This window comes from Oryx dammah, unplaced genomic scaffold (genome assembly GCF_014754425.2).
Source record: "Oryx dammah isolate SB20612 unplaced genomic scaffold, SCBI_Odam_1.1 HiC_scaffold_29, whole genome shotgun sequence".
Classification (NCBI taxonomy): Eukaryota; Metazoa; Chordata; class Mammalia; order Artiodactyla; family Bovidae; genus Oryx; species Oryx dammah.
In genome coordinates, this window is record NW_024070213.1 from 74753763 (window position 1) to 74777205 (window position 23443).

At 39.5% G+C, this 23443-nt stretch overlaps 1 protein-coding gene and 1 pseudogene across 1 annotated transcript in view; both read right to left on the bottom strand.

The window, feature by feature from the left end:
* Positions 1 to 23443, bottom strand: part of PTPRR (protein tyrosine phosphatase receptor type R) — a 273565-nt gene that overhangs the window by 195627 nt on the left and 54495 nt on the right. The gene's annotated exons all lie outside the window — the stretch shown is intronic.
* LOC120859001 lies at positions 3767 to 3887 on the bottom strand (annotated as a pseudogene).

Below are 23443 nucleotides of genomic sequence, written 5' to 3' on the forward strand. Positions count from 1 at the left end.
CCATTGAGTTGAAGATGCCATCCAACCATCTCATCCTCTGTCTTCCCCTTCTCCTCTTGTCCTCAATCTTTCCCAGCATCAGGGTCTTTTCTAACGCACTGGCTCTTCACATCAGGGGGCCAAGTATTGGAGCTTCAGCTTCAGCATCAGTCCTTCCAATGAATATTCAGGGTTAATTTCCTTTAGGGTTGACTGGTTTGATCTCCTTGCAGTCCAAGGGAATCTCAAGAGTCTTCTCTAGCAATTTTTCAGATGAGCTCATAGATCAGAACTTTTCTGCCCACTTGATATACCTATCAGGCTAGATTTCTATAGGAAAGAAAAGTAAAACCACTGAACTGATATCCTAATTCACTCGAACTTTCTTTACTCCTCTTTATTCTGTGTGTGTGAACATATATGTCTAAAAGACATTTGATACATCATTGATCATTGAACATGGTTACCACAAGTCAGATGTCTTAAATCGCTAAAGATTAAGGAAAAAAATCTTAGGAATATGTAGTTGCAATATATGTAATATGTAGCAATGTAATATGTAGCAAATCTTAGGAATATGTAACAGCAGCATATGTAATATGCTTCATCTGTGAAGCTATACAGGCTATTTTTCAACTATTATCAGTTCAGTTCAGTTCAGTCGCTCAGCCATGTCCTACTCTTTGAGACCCCATGAATAGCAGCACGCCAGGGCTTCCTGTTCATCATCAACTCCCAGAGTTCACCCAAACTCATGTCCATCGAGTCAGTGATGCCATCCAGCCATCTCATCCTCTGTCATCCCCTTATCCTCCTGCCCCCAATCCCTCCCAGCATCAGGGTCTTTTCCAATGAGTCAGTTCTTCACATTAGGTGGCCGAAGTATTGGAGTTTCAACTTCAGCACCAGTCCTTCCAATGAACACCCAGAACAGATCTCCTTTAGGATGGACTGGTTGGATCTCCTTGCAGTCCAAGGGACCCTCAAGAGTCTTCTCCAACATCACAGTTCAAAAGCATCAATTCTTTGGTGCTCAGCTTTCTTCACAGTCCAACTCTTACATCCATACGTGACCACTGGAAAAACCATAGCCTTGACTAGACGGACCTTTGTTGGCAAAGCATGTCTCTGCTTTTCAATATGCTATCTAGGTTGGTCATAATTTTCTTTCCAAGGAGTAAGTGTCTTCTAATTTCATGGCTGCAGTCACCATCTGCAGTCATTTTTGGAGCCCAGAAAAATAAAGTCTGACACTGTTTCCACTGTTTCCCCATCTATTTCCCATGAAGTGATGGGACCAGATGCCATGATCTTCGTTTTCTGAATGTTGAGCTTTAAGCCAACTTTATTACTCTCCTCTTTCACTTTCATCAAGAGGCTTTTTAGTTCCTCTTCACTTTCTGCCATAAGGGTGGTGTCATCTGCATATCTGAGGTTATTGATATTTCTCCTGGCAATATTGATTCCAGCTTGTGCTTCTTCCAGCCCAGCGTTTCTCATCTAGTGTAATCGTATTGATATTGATTTGGGGTATCTAAGTCAGGGGGATAAAACATTCCATGAGATATCATTTTGTGGTCTGCAAACTCCTTTCTTTTAATGATATTAGAGTACTATAGACAGTTAGCGAGTAAAATAAGTGATTATTGAATTATCAACCTTGTGATAGGTAGAAAGAACCTGGTTATGATATGGTTCTGAGCTAACCCACTTGATGACTGATTGATTGTGCTCACATGTGAGCAAGGTAGAGAGTTTGGCTTCCCTCCACTGGGACACTGGTTGGTACTCTTATTGGTACTTAAAATATCTTTCCTAGAAGCAGATATAAACCACTATCAGTTCAAAACCAACATATCTATGCCATCCTGCAACATTAGTGCCCTCTTATTGGCTTGCCTATTGTCCCATAAAAAGTGATCAAGTCTTTGGATTCTGAAATATGAATTAAGTAACTACAGTCATTGGATTTTGATATTCTGTTTGTTCCTGAATGCCACTGTATTCATTTAATACTGTTGCCATAACAAATTACTGAAATTGAATGCCTGAAATAATACAAATTTATAGTATAGCTTTGTAGGTCAGAGGTCTGACATGGGTTTCACAGGGCTAAAGTGTGTCTACCAGACCACATTCTTTTCTGCAGGTGCTAGGGCTGGGGTGAATTCATTTCTTCTGCCTTTTCCCATTCTTGAGGCCGTCATGTTCCTTGTCTTGTGGTTTCCCTCTTTCATCTTCAAAGGTGCCAATGGCACACTGAGTCCTCCTCACCCTGGAACTCTCTCACATTGCTTCTCCTCCACTTCTAAGGACCCTTGTGATTTCATTGGCCAGAATAGTCTCCTCACCTTGGGGTCAGTTTATTAGCAAACTTGATTCCATCTGCAACTTTATTTCCCCTTTGCCATGTAAAGTAACACATACATAGGTTCTAGGAATTAGGACATGGACATTTTTGAGGTATTATTCTGTCTACCATAAGCATTTCTGAGTTAAATGGATTAATTTCTGAGTCTTTGATTGTAGCCAGCTGCTTCTTCCACTAGAGTCTTTCCAACACAGGATAGAGATTTACATGATTCTGAACAACTGGTGTGACAGCACACAGAGCAGTGAAACATGGATCATCGCTGAGAACTGGGGAGAACCCACTGCAGACTCCTCCCCTTTAAGAATGCCTGAGGCCTTGTGGGGGAGGCAGGCGTTGTCCCTGTGTCTCCATTTGGATATCCTTCACCCCATATCTTCCCTGGTGGCTCAGATGGTAAAGAATCTGCCTGCAATGTAGAGAACGGGTTTGATCCCTGGTTGGGAAGATCCCCTGGAGAAAGGAATGGCTACCCCAGTATCCTTGCCCGAAGAATTCCATGGACAGAGGAGCCTGATGGACCTTCACTTTTCACTTCTGCTACATAGCAGGAGATTAAAGTTAATCAAATTCCAGCATAATTCCTCCACCAGAATTATCAGAACAGGGGTTAGATTTAACAGAGATACCACAAAGTCACTGTGCATACAAATATACTATGATCAATATGGTCAGATTATCTTCTTATCTCGAATTTTTACAAAGCTTTGTTTTTTTGATTGGCTTTACCTCAGAGATAAGAGACCCTTACAATCAACTTCTTTTGTGCTCTCAGTAACTAACCCTTCTTTGGTTGGTTTTAGAGAAATCCCTGTACTGAGCCTTTTCTCTGCCACAGAAGAGCCATTCAGTGAAAATTCTATCTCAGCTCAGTTGGACTCAGACTGCAATGTACCAACAAAATATCATAATGCATAAACAGCTACAGCCACCCTTCACCGGAACCACCCGTGAATCAGCAGTAGAGTTAAGATGCAGTGCCTCAATACGCTAGACGACAAGAAGATCTAATCTTAAACTTATTAATATGATACGGGTAATTCAATTTCCTGTAGAGGTATCACATAATTTTCCATATTTCTTAGAAGAAAGAAAGTGAAGTCGCTCAGGCATGTCCAACTCTTTGCTACCCTGTGGACTGTAGCCCACCAGGCTCTTCTGTCCATGGGACTTTCCAGGCAAGAATACTGGAGTGGGTTGCCATTTCCTTCTCCAGGGGATCTTCCCGACCCAGGGATTGAATCCAGGTCTCCCACATTGCAGGCAGATGCTTTACCCTCTTAGCTATCAGGGAAGCCCTCCAAAATGGCAGAAGGTAGTGGAACACTATCCATGGACTGGAGCCCACCAGGCTCCTCTGTCCACGGGATTTCCCAGGCAAGAATACCAGAGTGGGTTACCATTTCCTTCTCCATAAGCCTACAGCACCCAGTATTCCCAGGCGGTCTCCCATCCAAGTACTAGCCAGGACCGACCCTGCTTAGCTTCCGAGATCAGATGAAATGGGGCGTGTTCAGGGTGGTCTGCTGCTGTTGCTAAGTCACTTCAGTCGTGTCCGACTCTGTGCGACCCCACAGATGGCAGCCCACCAGGCTCCTCCATCCCTGGGATTCTCCAGGTAAAAATACTGCAGTGGGTTGCCATTTCCTTCTCCAATGCATGCATGCATGCTAAGTCACTTCAGTCGTGTCTAACTCTGTGCGACCCCATGGACAGCAGCCCACCAGGCTCCTCTGACCACGGTATTCTCCAGGCAAGAATACTGCAATGGGTTGCCATTTTGGCCATAGACTTATCTCCATTTGCATCACAAACTGAATATCCCTCATCCCTTGGCTGATTCTCTCAATCATGACTTGGGTGATCTCCCCCAAATTATTAGTATCTCTACAAGGTAACTCTTGCCACATGACTCTGATTCTAAGTACCAGAGTCCATAGGAAAAGCTGAAAACTAGGACATAATTGCAAGATGTGATGCTGAAGATTGGGTAAAGTAAGAAAACCTTTGTCATGGAGTTGAAAGCCTATTGAAAATAAGGTAAGGATTGAAAGTGTACAATAATTCTGATTTTTACACAACACAATAATATGTTAAAATATTTAAATGTAAAATATTCACATTCCAAATGTTTCATGTGAGCTGAATAAAAGTAAAGACAACTTTCCTCCCAATTTAATAAAAATTTCTGATACCAGATTACTACTTACTTAATTGCTCACGGCATTAGTTTTCACCATAAATTCAAAATCCAATTAACATTTTATTAATGAGAGTATGTGTATGGGCACAGAGTACTTATAAAACAATTTCCTAATACTCTGCAGATAAGCCTTTCTGTTAACATTCCCCCGGTGCTCTATTAGTATTAGCACTGCAATTTTCTTTATCAATACTCAAGTCTCATAGCTTCAAATTTAATTTTACAAGTTTTCAAAAACAAAATACAATGTTAATATTTCCCCTGAAGGAACTCAGAACCAAATTTCCTCTTTAAAAGCACAATAAAGAAATTCCTACGGAAATGAAAATATGTTGTATTTGTAAACAACTGCTACCACTTTTTATGTAAGACTTCTGAATTTTGCTTTTTTATATGAATATATTTTACTTTTTCCCCATAATTCTCTGTAAGGAGCACAACAGATTATAATGAACATAACCAGATCTGTAAAATCATTGAATTGCTCAAATACCATTCTTTGAGAAGTCTTTGTCTAATGAAGACCTTAGTATCTATTTAATCTTGAGTTGTTCCCAGTATTGGATTAGATGACATGCTTACTGGATTTATTTTATGAATATTAATTTCCTGTGGCTATTGTAACAAGGAACCACAAACTTGGCAGTTTAAAACAACAGAAATGTATTCTCACACAGTTTTGGAGTTCAGCATTCTGAAATTAAGGTGTAGGTCTGACTGCACTCTCTCCAAAAGTTCTATGAAATGATCTATTCCTTGCCTCCACCAGCTACTGGCAGGTGTATGCATTCCTTGACTGTAAGCCGGATCACTCTTATCTTTGCCTCTCTGGTCACACTGCTTTCTCTTCTCTGCGTCTTCTCTTCTGTCTGGCTCAAATCTCCCTGTCTTTCTCTTACAAGGACACTTATCATTGGATTTAGGCCTATCAGGGTAGTCCAGGATTATCTCAAGTTGAGATTCTTAACTTAATCACATCAGAAAAGACCACTTTTCTAAATAAGTTAGCATTCACAGATTTCAGAGATTTGGTGTAGATATCTTTTGGGGGGCTATTATTTAGCCTTTGATGGCAGATATTTAAAACTTTTTTGCTTGAAATATTCTAATTCTTCTGCCTTATAATTCTACTGTTCTTTCAGTTTGTTTGAAGAGCTAGAACTCATTCAAGAAAAAGTTTTGTATATATACTCTACTTAAATATTTAGAGAAATTTGTTCCATTAAGTTTGGAAAACATATTTTACTCCAAGAGTTAAAAGAAATCACTCACAAAATTAATGAAAAAGATGAAATACTTGTACTAAAATATGACAATTTTCTGTCTTTGTATAATTGACTGTTATACCGAGGGCAGACGCCGGCAAAAAAAAAATTAACATGTTTGAGTTATTTAAAAAAATACTCTTTTAATTGTTGAATTAAGGAATATAAGGAATCAACTAGGCCTTTATGTGTTCTGCAGTCTCACTACTGCTAGTCTTAATGCTCTTCAGTTATGGTTATCTTACGCCAGAAACGTATATTGCAAGCTAAACAGTTTATTTTCTTGGGCTCCAAAATCACTGTCGATGGTGACTGCAGCCAGGACACTTGCTCCTTGGAAGAAAAGCTATAACAAACCTAGACAGCATATGAAAAAGCAGAGACATTACTTTATTGACAAAGGTCCATATAGTCAAAGATGGAGGAGCCTGGTAGGTTGCAGTCCACGGGGTCATGAAGAGTCGGACACGACTGAGTGACTTCACTTTCACTTTTCACCTTCATGCATTGGAGAAGGAAATGGCAACCCACTCCAGTGTTCTTGCCTGGAGAATCCCAGGGATGGGGGAGCCTGGTGGGCTGCCGTCTCTGGGGTTGCACAGAGTCAGACACGACTGAAGTGACTTAGCAGCAACTTAGCAGCAGCAGCATGGTTTTTCCAGTGGTCATGAATGGATGTAAGAGTTGGAATATAAAGAAAGCTGAATGCTGAAGAATTGATGCTTTTGTACTGTGGTGTAGGAGAAGACTCTTAAGAGTCCCTTGGACTGCAAGGCAATCCAACCAGTCCATCCTAAAGGTAATCAGTCCTGAATATTCATTGGAAGGACTGATGCTGAAGCTGAAACTTCAATACTTTGGCCACCTGATGCAAAGAACTGACTCATTGGAAAAGACCCTGATGCTGGGAAAGACTGAAGGTGGGAGGAAAAGGGGATGACAGAGGATGAGATGGTTGGATGGCATCACTGGCTCAATGGACATGAGTTTGAGCAAGCTTTGGGAGTTTGTGATGGACAGGCCAGCTTGGAATGCTGTAGTCCAGGGGTTTCAAGGAGTCGGACATGATTGAGCAACTGAACGGAATTGAAACAGTCTATAAAAGTTTTTATTGATTTAAAACATTTAAAAATACTTAACTTTCTCATGAAACATGGCATGGTTAATATTCATTGAATGTTATTTGAGTGCTAGAACTCTCTGGAGGTGAACATGAATGTCTAAAAAGGCAATGTGGATATTATGTGTTCACAAAAGCTCTCAAACATTATCTCCATAATTAAATGCTCTTCAAGGAACTCCCCAATTGCTCTGTAAAATATATGGAGCAAATCTCAAGGTCTGCTAGATGCTGGTGATAAGTGGACTCAGTTCTAGCAGATTTATGTGATTCTGCACCAACTCATTGTCTGCTCACTAAAAGTCAGTCGGGTGTGTTTCCAAACCTGTATATGCCAAATGCATTTATTATTGTTACTGCTGTAATTTAGGAACTCTTATGTAGGATGGTTAAAATGAGTACTGAAACCCAGATAGCTGTTATTTCTATGAAAACTACGCTGAAATCTTTGAAATATTCAAGACACATATGTTGCTAAAAAGAATCCCTGTCAAATTAGGTTTAGGTTAGACAATTGTACTAGGCTAGGAAAAAGTATATAATTCTAGAAGGATTCTGTACTCACATTATATCTTTCAGGTTCTCACTCCTTTTTATTTGAAGCACAATTGATTTATAATGTTTCAGGTATACAGTAAAGTGATTCAATCACAGATAGTTACTAGGTAGATAGAGAGATATGATCTTTTTTAGATTGTTTTCCATTATAGGCTTTTACAAGATATTGAATAGAATCCCCTGTACTACAAGTAGGTCCTTATTTATTTTATATATAATAGTAAACCTAGTATGTATCCAGTAGTATGTATCCTTAACCTCAAATTTTCAATTTATCCCTTCGCTTTCTTTCCCCTTTAGTAACCACAACTTTGTTGTCTGTATCTGTGAGTCTATTTCTGTTTTGTAAAAAAGTTCATTTATATAATTTTTTAAGAGTACATATATAAGTGATACCATACGGTATTTGCCTTTCTCTGGCTTACTTTATTTAGTATGATAATCTCTAGGTCCATCCATGTTGCTGCAAATGGCATTATTTCTTTTTCTCAGCGGCTAATATCCCACTGAATACATGTAACACCTCTTCTTTACCCATTCATCTGTTGATGGACATTTAGGTTGCTCCATGTCTTGGCTATTGTAAATAGTGCTGCTATGAGCATAGAAATACATGTATCCTTCTGAATTAAAGTTTTCTTCTTTTCTGGATAAATGCCCAGGAGTGCGGTTGCTGGATCATATGGTAATTAAAATTTTTTTTTTTAAGGAATCTCAATACTCTTTTGCATAGTAGTTGCACCAATTTACATTGCCACCAACAGTATGAGAGTTTCCTTTTCTCCACACCCACTCCAGCATTTATTATTTGTAGACTTTGTGATGATGGCCATTCTGACCAATGTGAAGGGAACCTCACTGTTTTGATGTGCATCCCTCTAATTAGTGTTGTTGAGCATCTTTTCATGTGCCTATTGGCTATCCATGTGTCTTTTGTTGAGAAATGGCTATTTAGGTCTTCTGCCCATTTGGGGGGTTATTTGTTTTTCTGATATTAGCTGTATAAGCTATTTGTATTTTGGAAATTAAGCCCTTGTTGGTCACATAGTTTACAAATATTTTCTCTCATTCTGTAGGTTGTCTTCTCATTCTGTTTATGGTTTCCTTAGCTGTGCGAAAGCTTTTAACTTTAATTCAGCCCCATTTGTTTATTTTTGCTTTTAGTTACACTACTCTAGGAGATGGAGCCAAAAAAGTATTGTTGTGATTTATGTCAAAGAGTATTCTGCCTATGTTTTTCTCTAAGAAGTTTTATTATAGTATCCTGTCTTACATTTAGGTAGGTGTTTAATCCATTTTGAGTTTATTTTTGCAAATGGGGTTTTCATTCCATTTTTAAAAATATAAAATTGGAAATTAGATATAAAATTTGAGCATGGTTTTTATAAGATAACATCGTACCCTAATCAGTGCATTCATAATAAAAAATGGTCTAAGGTTATATAGTTGAAACTAAAGAAAATAAAATAAAACTAAAAGGTACATCATTTTTATCATTACCTACTGCAATTGAATTAAATTAGTTAACAAATTATCAGTTTTAATTACATTATATAAGAAGGTTCATACTAGATTTGGACTTGAATTACATGATAATTTTAGTTGATTTACAATTTTTTCATTCAAATCCTGTGGAAAGAGTAACTAGTAGACAAATATTTACACAAAATAAAAAATAAATACAGTTTATATGTACAATATATACCTATGTTTCCTACTAGCTACGGTAGGAAAACACCAGATAAGTATAAATCATGTTGTACACTTTTAGGGAAGTAGAATTTAGTTGCAGGTAAGACTACAACAATAACATAAAAAAGAACAACAATCAATACATAGAGGACAAAAGTCTGAGTTACATTTTTTCAAGTATAATAAAAAAGAAGAAAAAAATTGAAGACTTTGTGGGCTACTGGAATCAGACAAAGTTTCAAAAAGGAGATTGGATCTGAACTGGACAGTGAAGAAGGAAGACTGGGGAAGTCAGGGAAGACAGCTGGAGGGAATTGGAAAAGCAAAGGTCAAGAGGTAAAAATGAGGATATTAGAGACTTCCCTGGTGGTCCAGTGGCTAAGACTACACACTTCCACTGCAGGGAGTACAGGTTCAATCCCTGGTCGGGGAACTGAGACCCCACGTGCTGCATGGTGCGGCCCTCCATAAAAGTGAGGATATGAAAGAGCAGTAAGGGGCCAGCTTGAATGAGTGCATTTTGTTCAGGCTGTCATTAAAGTTCTGAAAATCATGAAAGCAGATCATGAAAGCTCATGAAGCTCATTTCCTTCTTCTAGGAAGATTTCACTGGGAGGTGAGAGTTGAAGGAATAAAAAAGTGCAGAGAGAAAGCAACTCGTAGGTGTGCACAGGAAATTTCCCCCAAAACACAAAGCTCAATAAAAATGAGTGGAAACATTGGGAGCACTTATCTTGGTTAGAAAAACAAGTCAAAGGAGAAAAAAAAAAAAAAAAGGAAAGAAACAAAACTGAGTCATAGGGATTGCACTGGACAGAATCTGAATATATATTTATAATACATCATCTAAGAGAGGAGACTGAAAAGTCAGAATCACAGCAGTACAATTTAGAAAGGATTTGTCTATAGGCTTACAGCAATGACATTTAGCATGCTTTTCTGCATCCCTTGAGGATGACCTGTGTTCTTCTTTAATTATCTTTAACACATACACCCACACACATAATGCTAATATTTTTCCATTAACCTTAAAAGTTCACTATTTCCTTTAAGCACTCCCCCAACCACACCACGAATCTTAGGTCTTCACTGGCTAAAATGCCCAAGAAAAGCTTGAAATCCAGTGCTGTGCTTTGTGCCTAGTAGTTCTATAAATGACCACATGAATAGAGCCTAGGGAGCTAAGAGAAAAATGGAAAGTAGAGAAAGAAAAGAAAGCAATTCACTTAATCTTGGCATCCTGCCCTGTGGAGTCAACATCACTGATGAACTATCTGGTGGCCTATCTTTTCTATGATTTTCTATAATAAGCTTATGAATCTGCCTCCCTGTTCCTGCCTCACCAAGGGATGAAACACCAATTAACAGGATTTGTCAATAACGGGCTTTAGATCTAATCCTCCCACAACCATAATGCTTGGAAGCAGAGAATTTCTGAATTTCAAACTCTGTGGCTTCAAGTACTGGATGGACATCTCGAGAGCCTAGAAAGACTCAGCAGAACTGGGAAATTTGGCTGGATTTTCATTTTAAGAAGTATTTGTTCTATTTTTTTTCCCCAAGAACAGTTTAGAAATAGTTGGAACATGTAATTTGTGTTACTTGATTTGCATAAACATAATGATTTTCAGTGAAGATAATTTGCAGTCAGTTGATTTTTGGAGTACTCCATCCTTTCACTGAGATTCTGAAGAGAAAATTATTTCAAATGAGTGTGATCATAAACTATTATTACCTAGAACTAAAAATGTATATGTGTCATGGGGTCATTACAATGAGTTACAAGAAATGCCCACTCATATTACATATAATGGGAAAAATGTCTTTAAAATTAACAGAGTTCAGATGTTGACTAGAGCAACCTTCAAACAACTCTTAAAAGTAAAATATAATGGTTTAGTATGTAGACAGCTGTACTGGTGCTGAGTAATCTCCATTTGCAATAATTACCCGGTTCTGTGATCAAATTTCCTTCTCTCAGTACTGTTCCCTCTGGATATTGATATGCTCATCTGTGTTCATGCAGATTAATGGATATTAAATTGTAATGATGAGAGTAGAGATTTGTCTGATAATTTAAGAATGGAAATGTACTTTGAATGCTATTTAGTTACTCTTAGAGTTTGAATAATGTAAAATAATCATTTACAATTCAGATTATTTACAGTTACATCAAACACTGGGGCAGAATATGTGATAGATGCTTAGAATTATGATTTGGATCTGAGAAAATAATTTTCAAATAAATTTCTGTGTAGTGTCCATTCAACCAAATATAATTAACATTAAATAACCCTCATTGGAGAAGGCAGTGGCACCCCACTCCAGTACTCTTGCCTGGAAAATCCTATGGATGGAGGAGCCTGGTAGGCGTAGTCCATGGGGTCACTAAGAGTTGGACACGACTGAGTGACTTCACTTTCACTTTTCACTTTCATGCATTGGAGAAGGAAATGGCAACCCACTCCAGGGTTCTTGCCTGGAGAATCCCAGGGATAGGGGAGCCTGGTGGGCTGCCGTCTATGGGGTCGCACAGAGTCGGACACGACTGAAGTAACTTAGCAGCAGCAGCAGCAGCAGCAGCAACACTCATGGGGAATTCTTAATTAGGTATTTCACAAATATTTACTGAATAAAGGCAACTTCTGACTATTTCATCTTGGTATAAGTTAAATAAAATTTTGTGACCTAGTCCACAACCATAATCACCATCCGTAATTTTGTGCTTATATGAAAATATGCCTTTAATTCTAAATACTGACTCATCAATGAATTTTGGGGACATAACATACTTACCCTGAAGAAAAGAATACACAGATATTATTTAATAGCTACTTAATTATTTAGATGAATGTTATTAGAATACATGTATTAGTTATGACTTAAAAAATTTCCAAAGGTAGAAATTCAAACAGTAGTTGATAGGTATAAGAAGGAAATTTTTGATCAAATTAAGAAAGAATTTCCCACCAGGCAGAGCTGACCAGTTAGACCCACTGCTTTGGATAGGAGTGGCTCTCCCATTGAAGTAATTCTTAAGAACAGGTCAGATAGCCTCTTAGCAATGACAGTATGGAGAGAAACTCTGTCTGGAAAGAGCATTTAGACTTAGTTGCTAAGGCTTTGCCATTTTCAGTTGCCAGAATAAGCCTTTGGGATTGTCTGTGGATTTTATTCAACTCAACTACCAGTTATTTTCATTACCATAGCACTGACACTTATTTGTGTGGTAACACATCACCACAGTTGAGAAGAGGGACATCTGGTGGATGAAATAAGCAAAAGAAGAGGGGTTTTAATTTCATATTCATATTTTAACTATTGTTGACATTTTCACTGATTTTTTCCGGGAAAAAAATTATCAATCTATCTATATAAATATATAGTTGACAAGTTCAGTTCAGTTCAGTCACTCAGTCATGTCTTCGTGGACTGCAGCACGCCAGGCCTCCCTCTCCATCACCAACTCCTGGAGTTTATTCAAACTCGTGTCCATTGAGTCGGTGATGCCATCCAACCATCACATTCTCTGTCGTCCCCTTCTCCTCCTGTCTTCAAAGACCCAGCGTCAGGGTCTTTTCAGATGAGTCAGTTCTTCGCATCAGGTGGCCACAGTATTGGATTTTCAGCTTCAACATCAGTCCTTCCAATGAATATTCAGGACTGATTTCCTATGTAGCAATAACTATTTATAATCAGGTGATTTGGGTAAGATAATTGTTTCATCTAGTCCTTTAATATTTATCAAATTAATGCCTTTTTAGTAATTTTTCTTTCATCAATTCAAATTAGGCTCTTTGAAGATGAGTTTGCTTGTTCTTGTAAAACATAAGCATGTAATCTTCTTGGCTACCAATTAAGATTTATTTTTTTTTTAAGCTCACTCATTCAGCAGAAGAAATGGCATACACACAAACCAAAAATACCCAATTGTCTAAACTATAAATACAACTGTTTTATTTGTCTTTACCGAGATATTCATGTGATTTTTTTGGCTCTCATAAATTTGAAATTAATATAAATATTCAAATAGAGTAATACATTTCTCTATGAGAATAAGGTAATTTTGTATCCATTAAAGAAAGAATAAGATAGCAGCAATTTAGAGACAGCTTGCCTGAATTAATAAAATGAATCCAATTCCGTTGACTAAAATGACTACCCCATTCCTTAGCGATATTTTTCATCATTAATATCTACACATAAATAAGGAAGTGCTAGGAGCATCACTCTTGAGAGCAGTGTGCTATGTGCTAAGTTGTCTGGATCTTTGTGACCCCATGGACTATAGCCCACCAGACTCCTCTGTCCATGGGATTCTCCAGGCAAGAATACTGGAGTGGGTTGCCATGCCTTCCTCCAGGGGATCTTCCTGACCCAGGATCGAACCCCTGTCTCTTATGTCTCCTGCACTGGCAGGCAGGTTCTTTACCACTAGCACCACCTGGGAAGCCCCTGACATTCTATTCTCTGTATCTACAAGAGAGAATACTGAAGGCACTTAAATATATGGTGAGTGAATCTCTTCACATCCATCTTAGCTGGAAGTGATTTCATCCTTCCCTGAGCACTCAGAGCTCTGTGACTCTATACTTTTTTGGAGAATAAGAATTGATGTACCTCTCCTTCCCATCCATTCATTCACTCACTCACTCATTCTTTCATTCAGTTTCTGTGCCAGGCTCTGTGCAGAACACAAATGTATTTTGCAAGGTATCTTCCTTCTATAGATCTTCAGGTATAAGAAGGAAGATACTGTCCCTCTGTTGCTTTGGACAAAATAGAACCTCAAATGTATTTTGTAGAATACATGAATAAGTTAGTAAATTACTAACTTTTCTGAGTATTTCTTCCTAACATATTTTAACCTCATCTCCTCCCCTTTTACTTCAGTCTCATATACTGATTTCATAAAAGTTACAAAAATCATTTAATATTTGTTGGGCATTCATTATGGTCAGTCACTGTCCTAAATACATATAAGTCATTTGATTTAATACTCAAAATAACCTTATAAAGCAGAATTTCTAAAAACATTAAATACTTATTTTTTTAAAATGAGGAAATGGAGGTTAGGTAATTTGTCCAAGGTAAGCGAGCTGGTAGGTAACCAAGCTGGTGTTTGAACTCAGGTAGTTTCCAGCCCCAGAGATGGCTCTTGTAACTACTGTATCTATCATAACTCTATTAATGGCCCTTTGGAAAAACACGCAGACACAAAACTACAAATTAATTAAGTAATTTTAAACACCAGTGAGAATGAAAATGGATAGTACAGTTATTTTACAAAAATATGTAAGTATTCTAAAAGACAATCCAAGAGATGGAAACAAGAAGAGCATTCAAAGTCCTATAAGGAAAGCCAGAAAAATGTAGCAGGTAGAGGTTAAGAATGCAGCCTTGGGAAGGAGTCGGGGTTCACATCCCAGATCCGTTACTGACTAGATGTGGAACTTTATAGGCAACTACTTAACTGCTAATCTGTCCTTGTTTCTCTAATCTGAAAAGAGGAAGGATAAGAGAACCCACTCTGGAAGTATTTGTGAGGATTAAAGAAGTTAATATGTATCAAATACTCAGAAGACGACCAGCACAAAGTGGCACTGATACTGTTATTGCTGTATTTCATCATGTTGAAAACACCCTCCATCATACAATGACATATTTTTTGTGTAACCTGATAGAAAAAGTGTTTATTATAAAATGCAAGATGCCATCACGTTGGAAACACATCATAATGTTAGCGATGTTGAAATGTTTTTTAAAAAAGTATGTCTTAAAATTGATGAAACACCATTTTATTATTATAGACAGAATAGAGAAGAAAAAAGAAGCCATTTGAGAGAATTAAATGTTTGAGTACATTAACATTTTCTTTTTTTTCAATACTAATTTTTACTTTCTCTTCATTATTTTTTCAAATATTTTATGCCTGATCATCAGCTTTTAGTCTCATTGTTGTGGGAATACTACTTTTGTTTAGATTTAAAAGTTAGCTGCTGGTCCAGTGGTTAAGACTTCGCGCTCACACTGCAGGGGGCACAGGTTCAATCCCTGGTCTGGGAAGTAAAATCCTCCAAGCTTTGTGGTGCACCCCACTACCTCCCCACCTCCTGCCAAAATTACTTGCTGTACTCAGTCCTCTGAAGAAAGATAGAAGGCTCTAGAAGGACCATAGACAATGTCTGAGTGTGTGAATATGAAGGGGTAAAGAGTTGAAGAGTGTGCAGACACTTAGGTTTTTCAAATCGGTATCCAAAACTACCTGGCAAATATGAGAATCAGAAAAATGTAAGGGGTTGAAAAATTCAATCAGGTATCAAAATGAGTTGTCAGACTTAAGACAAACCCATTGATCAAATTATTCATTCAACAGATATTAAGTTTACCAATGTGAACTCAAGATGTTTTATGTGCTATGTGCAGGATATAAAAAGAACAAACAAAAAAATAAGGCATTATCAATTACAGGAAGAAAAAATACCTAAGAGAAATTTAAAATTAAAAGTGTGTTTAAAAATAACAGTTAACTGTGACCATAACATAGCTTTCCTGTTGCTAGCATAATGCTTTCCTGATTAATAATATATTATTTCCTTTTATACTGTGATTCCTATCAGAAATACTTGGCACTCATCAAGCAGAAATTGGGGACCTACTCAGGAGAGGCTCACTCCATATTGAAGTTAAGCTACGGTCCTTCATGGAACTCAAGTCAGCCCCAGAGGAGGCGTCAGTTAGGTTGTGAGAATTGAGAAGAGGCAGAGCCAGCGTGGCGGGGTGGAATAGATATTAGACTAGGAGTCTAAGTATTATAAGTAAATTCAAGGAGCAGCTTTATAACAAGCTAGTTGTGTGTCACTGCAAATTACCTTATCTTTCTGGGCTTCTGTCCCCTTGTTCATACAAAGCACAGACTGAATTTAGGACTTTAAATTCCCTTCCATCTCACACTCTTCAATTTTCTGATATTGTTTTACAGGATGAGAGAGGCAGGGAAGTGGCTGCTGTCAGATGCTAGGCTTGGAGTACATGCTTTATGATTTATCTGATTTATTGGTAGGATCTTAGGGCTCTTAAAAGGTCTGTCCTCATGGGATATTACCTTGGCAAACACATCCTCTATGGACCTGATAACAATTCCTGACCACTGTTCTGGAGCCCGCTGCCTCCACGCCTTATCTCATTTATTCCTTGCTACAGCCCTCTGCGGTGTGTGTTATGACTTTCATTTTATAAAGGAGATGCAGAAACACAAAAAGATTATTAATAATGATAGTAACAATTATTTGTGCTTACTATCTGCAACGACTGCACTAAAGATTATTCGTATATTAACTCACCCAATCCTCACACCCACCTTATGAGGAAGAAAACTGAAGTCGTCCAGTCTTGTCTGACTCTTTGTGACCCCATGGGCTGTAGCCTGCTAGGCTCCTCCGTCCATGGGGTTTTCCAGGCAAGGATACTGGAGTGGGTTGCCATTTCCTTCTCCAGGGGTTCTTTCCAACTCAGGGATTGAACCCAGGTCTCCTGCATTGCAGGCAGACTCTTTACCATCTGAGCCACCAGGGAAGCCTCTGAAGAAGAAGGGTCTTCTCTAATTTCCAGATTCACAGCTGAAACATTCAGTGATTAAATAACCTACTCATTTGAGACAGGCTGGGTCCTGGGACCTGGCACCCTTTACTGAATCGCTGGAGCCTGCACAAACATCTCTTGGAGCAACAAAATACAAAGAAATTATAAGGGACTGAAAACAACTGCTTGCATGTACAGTGGGGGCAAAGTAAGAACAATAAGATACAAAAGGGCCAAAATCCACCTGCTTCTTCTCAGGTGCCAGGAGCAAAAGTCTGGTACCATGTGTGATTGTTGCACACAGTACCAGGAAGGTGGTGGGCAGACCACTTAGGCCAACCCTCTGTCTGATTGCCTATCACCCTTACCCTCACCCCCTTTAAGGGTCTTGTTTGCCCCCTGTCAAGGAGTGAGCAAGGGCACCTGTTACTTGATTCTCCTCCCTCGTGCTATAGCACGAGTCCCAGTAAAGCCTTGCCTGAATTTCTCATCTGGCCTCTTAACAATTACTGCTGCATAAAGAGTCCAAGAACCTGGGTTGGTAACAATGTCACATGGTTGGTAGTAAAGAAACAGGATTCATGCTTCAGCAATCCAACTGCAGAATCTAGTACCTACCCACTGCACATTCTTCTTACAAATAGGCAGACAACTAATAAGAAAAGTAGGGAAGCCTGTGGCTCAGATGGTAGAGAATCTGCCTGCAGTGCGGGAGACCTGGGTTTGATCCCTGGGTTGGAAAGATCCCTGGAGAAGGAAATGACAACCCACTCCAGTATTCTTGCCTGGCGAGTCTCATGGACAGAGAAGTCTGGAGGGCTACAGTCTATAGGGTCGCAAAGAGTTGGACACAACTGAGCGACTAACACACATGATAAGAAAAGTAGGAATTCAGAATTGACTCCAAAACATAGACTTTTAACTTCTATTAGGCAATATTGCCTTGTCTCCTTGCCAGACCACATTCTTCTCCTAGTTTATCTGTGTCTCTGGCCTTCCCATATAAATACCCCGGTAGCTCAGACAGTAAAGAATTAACCTGCAATTCAGGAGGTTAGGTTCACTAGGTTCACTCCCTGGATCAGGAAGATCTTCCAGAGAAGGGAATGGCTACCCACTCCAGTAGTTTTGCCTGGAGAGCCCCATGGACAGAGGAGCCTGGAGGGTTACAGTCCATAGGGTCACAAAGAGCTGGACATCACTGGGCAACTAAGCAGACTCTCTGGGCTTTCACCCACCTTTACTCAGTTTTGGTGTCTGATCTGACTTATGACATAGCACCAAACCCAATTATGCTTTTGCTTCTTGTATTGGACTCTGTCATCCATTGTGCTCACCCCAGAACAAGATAGCATTCTATCCTATCCCTGGCTTCTGTTTCTAACATAGCATGACAGTTCTTGGCTATCAGGCTTGCTATAGGACCAAAGTCAAGTCAGCCAGCAATGTCCTTACCAAATATGAAACATATTGATCACATAGGCTTATGAACAAAGTTTACTATAGACCAACAAGGGGGAATGATGACAAGCATAACATTCCAAGTTTACAAGTGTTTCTATCCTTCACTTTTGTATATCAGAAAGTAAAATATAGTGCTCACTCTCTCTCTCTCCATCTCTGTCTTTTCAGAGTGATTCAACAATAAACCTCTAAAATTCCAGTAGCTAAAATGTCATTACTATCACTATTGGAGTTAGAGTTCTATCAAATCTTAAAACTTGGAAACATCTGAATCATTTCTGTTCTTTTCCATTCTATTAATAAAATTGCATACTGGTGATTAGTGATAATTATTTTGTAGCCATATATTGGGAAGGAATTACTTACCCTCCCCTTCCCTTGCCTTGATTACATACAATTCCCCAGCTTGACTGGTAAGGATTTCTTAGGAATCTCATTCAACCTCTGTGTGATACTGAGTGATATTACAAGCTTGCAAAGAGAAGTGGAATTACTAACAAGGAAAATGCAGAGCAAAACCAGCTGCTCCTACCAATGTAATCTAGCAATCTACATTTATACAAAATCAGAGTAGCACAAGGACACACACTGCATTTCAATTTCACGGGTCCACTCTGTGCCAAGTGCCCTTTACATCTTTTTGACTGAACTAGTAGATGCATCTTCACGAGACCCTCAGAGTCTTCAGTGTCCACAGAAGCAAGCACATGCTCACTGCTGCATATGCAGACAAAGCACTCTCAGCTCATTTATTCAAGCTCCTTAGCTCATGTCTCTTTGGTAAGGACTACCAACTGATGATTTGTTTGCTGTTTCCTTTTATGAATCATACAAAATCTGACATTGTATTTGGGCACTTGAGTGTAGAGCTCGCCTCTGGATCCAGAGTGCCTGGTCTGAATTTCAGCCCTGCCACTTGATGACTATATGACTGGGCAAGTTACTTAACTCCTGGTGCCTCTATCCTCTTATTTATAAAACGCAGATGGAGAGATAGCACCTACAACTACAAGAGTCTGTTGTGAAAATTAAACAAACTAATATTTGTAAAATACTGAAAAAAGCAGTACATAGATATACAGTACATAAATATTAGCTGTTATTTTTAAACCATGACCTATACTAATACAGATGGGGTGCAAACTCAGACTAGTTCTGGGGCCAGAAACTTAAAATAAAGGACTTAGGATGGGGGCCCAGGGAAAAACTGAAGGGTACATACTCTACCTAAAATCTTCCAAATTCTGTGTTTTACAGCACTGAAAAATCCAAACAAAGCACATCTGCTGTTAAACTTGGCCTTGTATAGAGAAATGTGGGCTAAGAAATTCTTCCACGAGGGCTACAAAAAATATTCTAGCCCTCTGCAGAATTAAAGAATTTCAGTTTAAACTTAAAAAAAATTGTTGTGATGATTGTTTTTACATTCAGGAAGATGAAACTATAAAACCATCAAATGTAGGATTGCAGCTTAGACACCAACCCAAGAGCAATAATCATTATGTAATATCAGTAAAAGGGTTTGCTAGTGTAACTCGAGCTGGCAGTGCCAACCTTAACTAGGGCAGCTGGGGAAGCTGTTGAGGAAAAGCACTTTTGAAATAAAGTAACTTCTATAACATCCACAGTCGACAGTGACTGGTAACCTTGGGGCCATGAGAAACACTGTAGGAATGCAAACTGATCTGGGGAGTGACTAACAGCCCACAGCTCTGTCTGCTCTGCAGACAGAAACCACCAAGAAGGCTGCAAGGCTGGAGAGGAGGAACATGGGTTTAGCAACCAGAAGTCGTGCATCCCAGCTCCAGTAACGGTCAGTCTTGAGTAAGCCTCATTGCCTCTCAGAGCTTCTGTTATCTATAAAAAGATGATCAGTTTTGTCCTGACTACTTCACTGAGATACTTTAAATATCAAGTAAAATCAGGGTGTGAAAATGATTTGGCAACTGTTAAGTACTGTATGAATATAGTTTTTTTTTTTTTTTTAAGGATTTCAGGCCAAATTCCATTTAAACAACAAGAAAGCACTGCCTGTGGAAACCTTCACATAACAATGTGTTCTAAGACACCGCCATGTCCTATTTGCACTGGAAATACTTGATACAATTGAAGCTATGACAGGCAGTACCTTTGCATGTAATTAGTGTCATTTATGGTGAGGAGACAGACATTGTTGGCTTTGCCAACAATGGCAGGCCAATTGCAAATGCCACAGTGAAGGGGCATGAAAGAAAGAACAGGAGCACAGAGAAAGGCCATCCTGGGGTATGAGGAGTGAGAAGGCATTTTCCAGGCTGGTAGATGCAGCCATATATACGAAAGGGCAGGTAAGAAGGAGCGTGGTGGCTTCTCCCCATGAGTAGTTCAGTTCAAGTAGAGCACAGGAATGTGAGACTTAGAGGGGATGGAACTGGATACATTTTCCGAGCCGAAATGGTGGAAGACTACATGAGGTGTATAAGCAGTATTTAATGGTGAACTACTGAAGACTTTTGAGTAATAAGAACAGATTGCCCATGAGAATAATCTCTTGAGCAATAACAGAGATCACATCTGAAGTCAGGAATGCCAGTTTGAAGGTTATAGCTCTAAATGAGCGGGAAATTATAAGTCCTTAACCATTAAAATTGCAGTTAGGGTGGCAAAGCGTATATGGATTAGAATTACTTAGAGCTGGTGTTCAATGTGAGATGGAGTTGGCAAGCAAGGTGGGGAGGAGAGAGAAAGAATCTACTGTCATTCTGTAGTTATGTTTTGGGCAACTGAGTGGATTTTTTTCTTTTTACCAAAACAGGGAATAATAATCAGGAAAATGGGAGAAATACAAGGGATATGCATTTAAAAATACATGGGATTGACTACCTTTGAGGTACTTGTGTAACATCTGAAGGGAGATTTCAATGAAGGAGTCGAGTGATCAAATAATTGTAAGTGGTAGTTCATTCTGGGGCTGTAGAGAAGAATCTGTTGTGGAGACATACATTTGGAGATCCATTAGCAAATAGGTATTTGATATCTTGGCTTTCCCTAGGTAGCACAGTGGTAAAGAATCTGCCTGCCAACACAGGAGTTCCAGGTTCGATCCCTGGCTCAGGAAGACCCCCTGGAGAAGGAAATGGCAACCCACTCCAGTATTCTTGCACTGGAAACCCCTTGGACAGAGGAGCCTGGTGGGCTGCAGTCCATGGGGGTCACAAAAGAATCAGACAGAACTCAGTGACTAAACAAACTGTACATTTCCAGTGGCTCTATGTACAGATATATTGTCAAGCAACTCTCACCATCATCCATCTCCCAGATTTTTCACCTTCCTACTGACACTCTATCCTGACTGAGTGACCGAACACACACATACACACCCACACATCTTGAGTGAAAATGATATCCAATAGAGAGATATGTGTGTGTATTAAGTTGCCTCAGTCGTGTCTGACTCTTTGCAATCCTATGGATGATAGCCCACCAGGATTCTCTGTCCACTGGATTCTCCCGGCAAGAATACTGGAGTGTGTTGCCATGCCCTCCTCCAGGGGATATTCCCAACCCAAGGATCGAGCCCATGTCTCCCGAATTGCAGGCAGATTCTTTTCCGTCTGAGTCACCAGAAGTTTGGGAACACATAAAAGTCTAGTTAAGTTGATAAGACTTAAATTAGGGAGACAGGGGAAAAATCTACGTAAAACCTAGAAAGCAACCCACTGTTTTTTGACAATAGGCTGCTAGACAAAAGCCTGTGGGGCATAGAAGAGGAGCCAGAAGGAGCCGGAGGTTGGTGGCATTTACTTACCTCCCGGCAGCTGCGGAGTGTGCTGCTCAGATCTCCTCCTCTCTTCCCTGCTGCTGACCTCTCCAGCTGCTGTGCTTTCACCAGAGGTTCATGCGGAGGTTATTTTCTCGCCTTACCCCTCCAATCAACCACTGGGCTCAGCAGGAGCAAAAGAGCCAGGCCCTTCCTGCCCGACATGGGACTCTCTAGACAATCTTTTCTATGGGTGCTCATTCCCCATCAGCCTGGCTGAGCCTTTCTCAGAGCGGCACTTCAGTTGGAGGCTCTTCTTAGCCAACCCTGCCTTATTACCCTCTCTCATTTCACAGGGGTGGTCCTACAAACTGCTCTGTTCTTTTACTCTAGTTTCCTAGTTAATTCTCACTCCAATTTCCCACAAAGACTTTCTAAAATTCTTTTATTGTTCTCAAAAGTTCTCTTCTCATCAGTGATATTAAATCAGACAGAACTCGCCTAGAATCCCACTATCCTACCAGACTGGTGCCCTGTCGTCCATTGTGGGCTCTCCTTGGTCTTTTATAGTGGTTCTATTTAAAAGCATGTTCTTTCTTCTGATGCTGCTGTTAAGTCGCTTCAGTCGTGTCCGACTCTGTGCGACCCCATAGACAGCAGCCCACCAGGTTCTGCCGTTCCTGAGATTCTCCAGGAAAGAACACTGGAGTGGGTTGCCATTTCCTTCTCCAGTGCATGAAAGTGAAAAGTGAAAGTGAAGTCGTTCAGTCAGGTCCAACCTTCGAGACCCCATGGACTGCAGCCTACCAGGCTCCTCCATCCATGGGATTTTCCAGGCAACAGTACTGGAGTGGGGTGCCATTGCTTTCTCTGGTTCTTTCTTCTACAGAGGAACAAACCCTCTGCCAAGAGCGCTGGCTTCTCAGAAATGCTGCACTGGCCCCTTTCTCTTGATTCAGTCTTAATCTCTTCATCTCTCATGATTGCTTTCCTTTCTGTATTAGAACCTTGTTGGGAAAAATGTTTCCTCTACCCCTCTAGGTTCTTCTGGCTAGTCTAGTGATTAAATTGCCATAAGGCAGATTAGGAGGAGAAAAATCACACTTTAATTTTGTATGTAGAAATATGAGACACCGAGAAATGGCCAAAGCAGGCAGCTTTTATACCTTTAAGACAAAGAAATAATACATTTTGTCAAGAACTGACAAGATAAAGAAACTTAGGCTTGGGTACTCATTAATGAAGAATCTAAGTGAAGTTCATTCACACAGCCATCTGGACCTTGAACTCTCTGTCTGGTGATAAGAATGTATTTCTATCTCCTGGTGAGGAAGAGTACCTTTCACAGGAGAGATTTATTTCCTACTTTCAGGGGGACAAGATTGGAGGGGGTCAGTGTATTCATCGTGGCACATAAAAATGTTTTATAAATATTCATCGAATAAATGAGACTCAGTTAGGACAAGACTAT